Raw genomic sequence first — 10414 nt, 5'->3', positions numbered from 1 at the left:
CTTTAGGGAGGGGCTGATGGGACAAGTATCGGTACTATTAATCCGAATCTACACGTGGAAAGATGAAAGAAGGGGGATGGGAGTATAAAACTTGAGGGTAACAATGAAAGAGAGGGGGGGGGGGGACTCTGTTAAGTGGATTTATAGGAACACCGAACACTTGCCTCCTCAAACAAGAAGTTCGTTCATGTCAGTATTCCTTATTCGTGCATGGTTGGCATCCAATTCCATATTAGTCGTTGTCCAATTCACTAGGGCCTAGTTCTTTGACCCACTCTCTATAAATTCATTGTTTTGGGCCTTTTGAGCCTAAGTCCACTCATCCTGGACTGAGCCACAAATCCGGTCCCTACAACTAATAACAATAAATTTGTGTTCTTTGCTACCTTGGTCCAACCTCACAATTTTGAACCTCTACCTTTCTGGTTCTTTGAACGTACAATTTTGTTTTTAAACCTCTAGTTAATAAGTGTTGATAATTGTTGAATTTAATTAAAGAGTAATGCAGCCCGTTTAAGAAATCTGTATTTCACCTTAAATTTGAGAAATTATCCTAAAATTTAGAAGAGCCCTCTATTCTTTAGGGTTATTAAAAATAAAAATTACAAAAATATCTTTAAAATTCCTAGGCTAGAAAATCAACTTACCCGAATAAAATATGCTAAAACAAAAGAACAATTAAACCTAAGAAAAAAAATGATTGACTTTAGTGTTTATTTGTCTTGACTTTTAGTGTCAATTTGAAAACAACTTATTTAATTTTTACTATAAACTTTTTACGCAAAGTACCATAGATAAAAAATAAAAGTATGAGAAGGTGACTCACGTAAATTTTGCAAAGAGTAAAAAATAAAATAAAAGTTAAATAAAATAAGTACGTGGCTTATGTAAGACCCATAAATAATAAAAAAATAAACAATATACTTGCTTATAATCCAATACTGAACATGCACTTAATATTTAGCTTATCAAAAAATTATAGAACCCTTGCTCTACATCGCTTGATGATCAATGACTTGTCCTCTGATATGTTGAATTAACAACTCCTCGTTAAAGTAAGAAGATCCCCCTTCTTCAACTGCTTTCTTAGTGATTCCTCTAAGCTTTCTAGCTCTCTCTCTTCTTTCCTCTCTTTCCTCTTCCATCAATTGCTCTATTGCTTTCTTCACATCCTCACTCTTTACTAACACCTTATCCTTCTCTTCCTCATTGTCCGTAGACACGTTAATTCCCACCCTCACGCCAATCCTCAACACTTGGACAAGTAACTTCTCATTGTAGAACTGCTCAGAAATCATAGGCCATGTTATCACAGGCACGCCGGTAATAACTGCTTCTAGTGTAGAATTCGAACCACAATGTGTCAAGAACCCTCTAATTGCTGAATGGGATAGTATTTGAACTTGTGGTGCCCATCCTCGAATTATAAGACCCCTCTCTTTAGTTCTCTCTTCAAAATTTTCTTCAACTAACCAGTTTTCAAATTCTTTTGAATAATCTCCTTTTTTAATAACCCAAATGAATGGATAGTTTGATGCTTCTAAGCCCAATGCAAGCTCCACTAATTGTGAAGCTATCATTTGACAAAGACTACCAAAGCAAACATAAATGACCGAGGTATCGTTAGAGGTATCGTTCCCATTTTCAAGCTTATCAGATATCTTGTTACATAAAGATAGAGGCCCTGTGCACCAAATATTCTTGACCACTTTCTTGTATTCTTCCACATATCTTGGCTCTAACTCTTCAAAAGAGTTAATCATCATCCCTTGTGCCAATAGCCCATCCATTTTAAGTTTGTCCAACAAATTTTTGAATTCACTTGAAGTTTTTCTCATTCCTTTAGGTAGCTGGGCGATAGTGAATTCAGTTCTATCTGGCATGTTGGGCACCAAAAATGGCTCTGAGTTAGATGTGACTCCCTCTAGCACATTGGAGCTAGTTATATTGTGAGAACACAATAGACTGAAGCAAGATGTTGTTTGAAAGATAAGCCTCGGAAATTTGAACTTGAGGGCAATCTCTGTTGTCCAAGGAGGACATAAGTCAGAAATAATGCAGTTAGGCAAAGATTCTGACTCTTCTAGCCACTCTTCTAGTGGTTTTTGAAGCATGTTAGTTGCTGTAAAAAATTGTGGAATTAAGTTGAAAGAAGGGAGGGTGTCAAAGCTTTCGCATCCTTTAGGTAATCAGACTTCTTGGCCAGGAAAACATAGTGAAAGGAATTCAATGTTGAGGCTTGAAGCTTTTGCATTTTCAAGAAATGTGTTGAACCGAGCTGCATTAAGGGGTGTAAGGATAATGGTAACTTTTACGCCATGGTCTGCAAGTACTTTGGCCATTTCTGTGAAAGGGATGAGATGGCTTTGGGCCATTAGAGGGACAAGAATGAAGTGAAGCTCGTGAATTTGTGATTGTGAAACCATGGTTGAATTGTTTGTGGGAATTAGAGAAGACTTGGCTATATGGGAATATGAGAGTAGAGTCCCAGTTTCAAAATGCTCTAGAGTTCATATTTAACTATCAACGAGTTGATTCTGATGGATCAAAAACTCAGCAATGGACATGGGAAATTGATTGATGATGATTATAATTTATAAGTGACAAAATTGGTTTTAATTGTGATTTTTTTTCCTTTTTTTGGTGGGTGACAGAGCTGAATCACTATTTTTTTAGCCGCGCACAAGGGCACGCCATCTCAATGAGTCAATAGTAGCAAAGTTAGGAAAATGTTTCCTGCGTGGGAGGGTACATATAACAAATTTCTTCAAAAAATCATGACTTAATAATGGACAAGAGTAGAAATGTTCACCAAACTGCTTAAATCACATAAAATCGCACCTAAACTAATCAAATCGTCTGTGTTAGTGTATAGATTAGGCTAGATTAGCCCATTGGGTTTAGCCCAGTATATTACTTGTACTGCACTCATGTTACTTGTACTGCTCTCTTTTGTACATTATTTTACACACATCAATATACAGACTATTCAGTCATTCTCTTTCACTTTATATTATTAACATGGTATCAGAGCCATTGCTCTGACTTAGTGGTATTTTCTGGCGTTCTTCTGCTGCCATCGTCTTCACTGGTAGCCACCGTCAGAAGCGAGTCACCACTGTCACACCCAACCACTACCTCTCGGATCTAGTCTATTCATCAATCAAATCGTCGAACCACAGATACAACGTGATAGATTAGACTTCCCCAATCAAAACCCAGCCAGAAACTGTCCCAAAGGACCTCTCACACGCCGCCCCAAGTTTTTGGCTGTCGAAGACGCGCTACACGTGCTCCGACGCACCTGACATACTTCCTCCACGCGCCATGCGTTACACACGCCCAACTCGTCTGAGTGCCACGTCAGCCCTAGCACGTCATTGCCATGTCAGCATCACACGTCATCCAGTGACGTCAGTAGACAGCACCATTAACCAGCAGTGTTGACCGTTGACTTTGACCAAAGTCAAAATTTTTCAACAGGACCTGTCTTGCTTAGTTTTTCGCGTAGATTCCGATTTTGGGCTCTGTTTCTACATTTGAGGCTTCTAAATCTCATTTTTTTGGTCATTTTCTTCATTATGGCTCAACAAAATGAACGAGACATCATACGTCTTATCACCATTATGTTGGATGGTCCTATTAGCTATCATGCATGGTCTCAAAATATAACTGTCTTTCTCAAGGGTCATAAACTGTGGAGATATGTGACTGGTTCAATTCCTAAGCTAGTACCAAACCCTAAGTCCAAAGCCACAGTTGCTGAAGAATCTTCCAAGACTACTGTTACAACAGATGATTATGAAGAACGCCTAGAGGAATGGGAGAGTATTGAGAGTAAATCAATACCTCTATTCCCTCCATTCATAATCTTCTTCCTCGTCTTGAGACTACTGAGGCTGCTTGGAAATTTTTGGCTAATCACTATAATTGTACTAATGATTCAAGCTTGGAGTTCCACATTGAATCAAAACTTTATCAATTGCACCAAGAGACAGGTCAGTCTATTTCTGATTTTTATTCTCAGACTTCTACTATGTGGAAACAACTCTCTGCTGCAGATCCTCCACTAGTGTGTTCTAAGGACATTGAGCTCTTTGTCAAATATCGGGATCGTTGTAAATTTATGCACTTCATGATGGGTTTGCGTGAGGATTTTGAGCCTACTAGGGCTTCTCTGCTTAGCCGGTCTCCTACTCCTTCTCTTGATGTTGCAGTCAAGGAGCTTATTTCTAAGGAAAACCGTCGGTCTACTCATCACATGTCATCAACTGATCATGTATTGGCTACACCATCTCCGTAGCCTCCCATTGCTGCATTCATTGCTCCTCCACGAATAAACTCTAGGCGTCACACCTCTCAGTCTTCCAAAGGTACTCGCTATGAGTTTTGCCCTGCTAAAGGCCATGACATCTCAGTTTGTCACAAACTGCAGAAATTTATGCAAGAGCAGAATAAAGCTTCTCTTCCTCGGGCAGTTGCTGTATGTCCTTCCGATCCTTCGGTTCCTACAGGTCCATCTTTGGCTTCCTCACTTACTACGGCTGATACTGAGCCAGTTGTTCAACAGGTTTTATCCCGCACTTCCACTGCCCTTTCTGTCACCTCAGGTAAACAACCTTAGTTTTTTAATACTGCATGTTGTAACCATATGACTCCTGATGAATCCCAATTTTCTGATAAGGCACCTTTATAACATCTAATCACCATTTACACTGCTGATGGAACTTCTATGCCTGTTAGTCATAAAGGAACAATCTCTTCTCCTTATTTATCCCTTAGTGACACTTTTCATATCCCAAAGTTATCTCTCAATTTACTTTCTGTTGGTCAACTTTGTGAATTAGGCGTAAATCTTCTATTTACTAATCATGGTGTGGATGTGCAAGATCCCCGGACGGGTCAAGTGCTTGGGACAGGCTGTAAGGTTGGTCGCATGTTTGAGGTTCATGACTTGAAGATTCCTTCACAAGTTATTTCTACAGCTGCTACCACTGCCACCTCCTCACCTGATCTATGGCATGCTCGTCTTGGTCATCCATCCTTATCTCGTCTTTAGTTGTTAGCTTCTCAAGGTCATTTAGGTTCAGTTCTATTTCAAAAATTTGATTGTACTTCCTGTCATTTTGGCAAACAAACAAAATTATCTTTTAATAATAGTGACTCATTTTCTTCTGCACCTTTTGATCTTATACATTATGATATTTGGGGTCTTGCACTCGTTCCTACTAAGGGGGGATCTATATATTTTGTTATATTTGTGGATGATTTTTCTCGATATACTTGGATTTATCTGCTTCACTATAGGTCTGAACTTGTGCCTATTTACCAAACATTTTATAAAATGATTGAAACACAGTTCAATCGCACCATCAAAGTTTTTTGATCAGATAATGTTCAAGAATATAATGATAAATCTTTTCTATCCTTTTTAGACAATCATGGTACACTTATTTAGCGGTCTTGTCCTTACACCTATCAACAAAATAGTCATGCAAAACGAAAACATCGTCACATTCTTGATGTTGTTCGCACGCTTCTCATTTCTGCCTCTCTTCCTGAGCGCTTTTGGGGTGAGGCTGCACTCACAGCTGTATATACCATTAATTGTATCCCTTCACCAACTACATACAACAAATCACCATTTGAGCTTCTCTATGGTCAAACCCCCTCACTCCTCTCTTTGGGTTTTTGGTTGTGCTTGCTTTGTCTCTCTTCCTCCTTATGAACGAACAAAGCTCCAACCTCGTGCTCATTTCTATTGTTTTCTTGGTTATGGTGTATCTCAAAAGGGGTTTCGTTGCTATGATCCCATTTCTCATCGTCTTCGTGTCTCCTGTCATGTTGAGTTTTGGGAACATCGTCATTTCACGAGTCTTCAGCAGTTTCCTACATCCTCTTCCTCTGAGTCTCCCATTTTTACTAATCTTTTCCTCCTTCTCTATCCTGAAATTGTGGAGGATTCTTCAACATCGGCTACCTCTCCAGACGACTCGTCTCCGATTTTGTCCCCGACATATGACCCGCCTGTCTTGGATCCTGTGGCACCACCCTCTCTTGAGTCTCTTGATGGTCCTGAACTTCGTCATTCCACTCGGGTAAGCATTCTTCCCCCTTATCTCTCTGATTATCACTGCTTTTTTGCCCTTGCCACCCTCTATGAATCTCACACCTATCGTGAGGCCCATACTGACCCTCTTTGGTAGCAAGCTATGAATGATGAACTAGATGCCCTTCATAAAAATCACACTTGGGATATGGTTGATTTGTCTCCTGGTCAGTCTGTAGTAGGTTGTAAGTAGGTTTACAAGATCAAGACCAAGGCTGATAGATCTGTTGAACGATACAAGGCTCGCCTAGTTGCCAAGGGCTTTACCTAGGAGTATGGCATTGACTATAAGGAAACATTTGCTCCTGTTGCTCGCCTTACATCTGTCAGATGTCTCATTGCTGTGGCTACTGTTCACCGTTGGCCTCTTTATCAAATGAATGGGAAGAATGCTTTCCTCAATGGAGACCTTCAAGAAGAAGTGTACATGCAACCACCCCCTGGCTATCCACACTCAGGTAGTTAAGTTTGTCGCCTTCGCCGTGCTCTTTATGGCCTCAAGCAGGCTCCTCGAGTTTGGTTTGAAAAGTTTAGCTCAGTTGTTGCTCAGTAGGGTTTCACTTCGAGTCCTTATGACACTGCTCTCTTCGTCCGAAGATCCTCTACTGGTATCACTCTTATTATTCTCTATGTTGATGATATGATTATTACTAGAGATGATTCTGCACGTATCTGCTCTCTTCAGCACTTCATTAGTTAGCATTTTGAGATGAAAGATTTGGGCACTCTCAGCTATTTTCTTGGGCTTGAGGTTACCTCATTCTCTGATGGACACTATCTTTCCTAAGCTAAATATGCTTCTGATCTTCTCTCCAAAGCTGGTATCACTGACAATAAGACTGTTTCCACTCCTTTGGAATACAATGCAAAGCTTACATCCTTGGATGGTGAACCTCTATCTGATGCTACTCGCTATCGTCAGTTGGTTGGTAGTCTGATCTATCTCATTGTTACTCGTCCGGATATTTCACATGCCGTGGGTATGGTTAGTAAGTTCATGGATGCCCCTCGTTCTGTCCACTATGCTGCTGTTCTTCGGATTCTCCGATATGTCAAGGGCACACTTTATCATAGTCTACACTACTTCTTTTAGTCTTCTCTTGAGTTTCATGCTTATTCAGATGCGGACTGGGTAGGTGATCCGACTGATCGATGCTCTATCACAAGTTTTTGTTTCCTATTAGGTACTTCTCTTGTCTCGTGGCGTAGCAAAAAGTAGGATGTTGTTTCCCGTTTCAGTACTGAGGCTGAGTATCGTGCCCTTGCCGACACCACCTGCGAGCTTGTCTGGCTTCGCTGGCTCTTGGCTGACATGGATGCTCCACAGTTCACTGCTACTCCTCTTTATTATGACAATCGTAGTGCTATCTACATTACTCATAATGATGTCTTCCACGAACGCACCAAACACATTGAGATCGACTGCCACATCACTCGCCAGCATCTCAAGAAAGGCAATCTCAAGTTGTTCTCCATCTCATCTGCTGACCAGCCTGCTGATATTTTCACCAAGTCTCACCCGCTTGGTCGTCTTCGAGATCTTATATCCAAACTCCAGTTGGCTTCCTCCTTGCCACCTCGAGTTTGAGGGAGGATGTTAGTGTATAGATTAGACTAGATTAGCTCATTGGGCATAGCCCAGTATATTACTTGTACTGCACTCATGTTACTTATACTACACACATATCTAGCCTATATAAGGCTCTCTTTTGTATATTGTTTTACACACATCAATATAAAGATTATTCAGCCATTTTCTTTTACTTTATATTGTTAACAGTCTGCAAAATAGAGTAACTGTACTATACCACAAATGACAGTGAAAGAACCGTGTTGCTCGCTATAGTGTGGTTTGCGGTTTATGTTTAGAAAACAACATAAAACCAAACCATTTAATATATATATATATATTTAGTATATGCATTAGTTTATTAAGTAATAGTTTTCATTATTATATGTATCATCCTAGTCTTGCAAGATGTATCATACTAACTTTGCCGAGCATACTATTTTGATCTCATTCTCACTAAATATGCTAATATTGTCATTTGATTCCTACTTTTATCTTGCCATGTTATTTCTGTAGATAGCTCTAGTATTTATGGACATTTCATAAATTATTACAGCTGGATATCTCTCATCATCATTATTGACTCTATTTTTGTTGCAACTGAATACTCATTGTCCAACTTCTGAATGTCACACTGGATACCTTAGACACCATCACACCACCGAACAATGAATTAACATAACACTTGTCAGAGGCTGTACAAATAATTCCAATGTTGTTACTTGTTAGATCTAAACAATTTATAACCATACATTTTTTCGCCACAACTTTATCCCAATTCTAATGTGTTAGATAAGGAGCCGTGAAAAAAAGAGTAGGCTCATGTAAAAGTTGCAAAAAGTCATTTATAATCTTGCATAAAAATAAGACAATTATGAAAAATATGTAATAAAGAGTGTAATTCTAAAATTAGTAAGGTAGGTCACATCACAACCACTCTTAAACATTGTTGGATATTTTGTACTTTTATGATTTAACTTCTATAGAGGAAAAAGTTCTTCTCTATATTTCCTATTTTCTTTTCTAAATTATTACTTTTATCTTATTTCAAGTACTACTAATATTACTTTATTTTTTAAAGGAAAAAATATAACCATAACGTCAATAAGTGAATCATTGAAATGAGTTGTCAACTACTCTCATAAACCCGATTTTAACCGCAAACATAATAAAAACATAATTCTTGTGCAAACTTGGACAATTACCCCTGAAGTAGTTTTGGAATTCGTCAGTGCTACACCACCACGACCATTATTATTAGTATTATTATAATACACATATTGTTAAAACTCATGGAAACACACACACATTGTGCACAAACACAACACATACACATCATATTTAAATACTTCATACCAATCTAGATAATAAAAGGACAAAAACTTAAGTATAGTTTATTAATTAGGTGCAGTATAATAGGTTATCTTTTTTTTTTTTTTTTTTTTTTTGATCTCGAATCCTCCGCTTCCATTATGGTGCAATGAGGGAAAAATCTTGCTTTGAAAATTCTGTAAAACAAGGAACCTTTATCTGTCAACAGTCGCCATGCCTGTTTTGCCAAAAGTGAATCATTGTACATTGCCAAATCTCTAAAGCCCATTCCTCCCACCAGTATAATAGGTTATCTAATTAAACTCAAACGCATGTTGTCATTAACTAATACAACACAAACAATGTTATATTTCCCAAAAAAGAAAAAAAAAATTCAATATAGTTATTTGTTAGAATTTCATTGGGAAATCTAATGCATTGCACATAATTTTATCTAAGCTCTTTTCTAAAATGTCACTCGTGATTACAATGAGATATTTCAATATTAGAAAACACATAAAAAGATGGCACATTCATTATATTGTGCTTATTTATTATGAATTTTGTACATAAATAATAGTTGTTGTAATTTTTTTCATAGTCAAAGTTTCACTTATAATTATTAAATTATTTATAGTAATTTCTTTTTTCTGAATAATTATTTATAGTAATTAAAAAAAATCTTTTGTACAACTCGTATAAGTTTTTGTTAAAAATCATAAAATAATGAAACTAAAACAACTATCCACTTGTGCATTAAAAACTGTAGGGACTCAGTTTTAGAAAAGTTCCCTAACAATACATTTTTAGAGAGTGGATCGAAGGTTTAGGCCCTAACAGACTAGCAACGGAATACAAATCACTTCTTTTTCATTAAAGGGGAGTGAGCCCAGTTTACAACTGAGGGTAGCTCCTCGGCACTCGTCCGAGGAGACCCCTCTCCCTGAAACTAACACTACTCCTAAGTTCTTCTCTGTCCCTCCCTTTAATGATCCCCCCCTCTAAATTGCTTTGCTCACCTCTCTTATATCGTTCCTTTTTCTCTTATCTTCTCCTTCCTTCTGTTGATCATCCATTGGCCTCCGCTCTGACCCCCCGTCCCATCAGAGGTCTTATCCGTACTCAAGTGGCTCACTATGATCGATGTTGCCCTGCCAAGGGGTTACATCCCCATTAATGCGGTTAGGGGGGTTAGGTGAGCGAATTCAATGCGGAGGTGACAGCTCACCTAAGGCTTGCTCCTTCGCCGTGCTCCTGTCGCCGACGCGTGGCACTGGGCCCTCTCCTCCTCGGATATTCAAGGAGTTCTTTGGTGGGGTGGTTCTCGTGTTTTTCCAAGGTCTCGGACGCCCGAGGACAGGGTCATCCTCGGATATGATCCTCGGGGGTTGGTCTTCACGCTTTCATCCTTGGACCCATTATGC

The 10414-nt window shown here is 38.8% G+C and overlaps 1 pseudogene; it reads right to left on the bottom strand.

Annotated features, from left to right (window-relative positions):
* Positions 1-992: 992 nt before the first annotated feature.
* On the bottom strand, positions 993-2426 carry LOC111984963 (UDP-glycosyltransferase 73C3-like; annotated as a pseudogene).
* Positions 2427-10414: the final 7988 nt, after the last annotated feature.

The sequence above is a fragment of the Quercus suber genome, unplaced genomic scaffold (assembly GCF_002906115.3).
Source record: "Quercus suber isolate HL8 unplaced genomic scaffold, Cork oak 2.0 scaffold_308, whole genome shotgun sequence".
Lineage (NCBI taxonomy): Eukaryota > Viridiplantae > Streptophyta > Magnoliopsida > Fagales > Fagaceae > Quercus > Quercus suber.
Note: the sequence above shows the minus strand (reverse complement) of the source record. Positions and strands in the feature narration are given on the sequence as shown.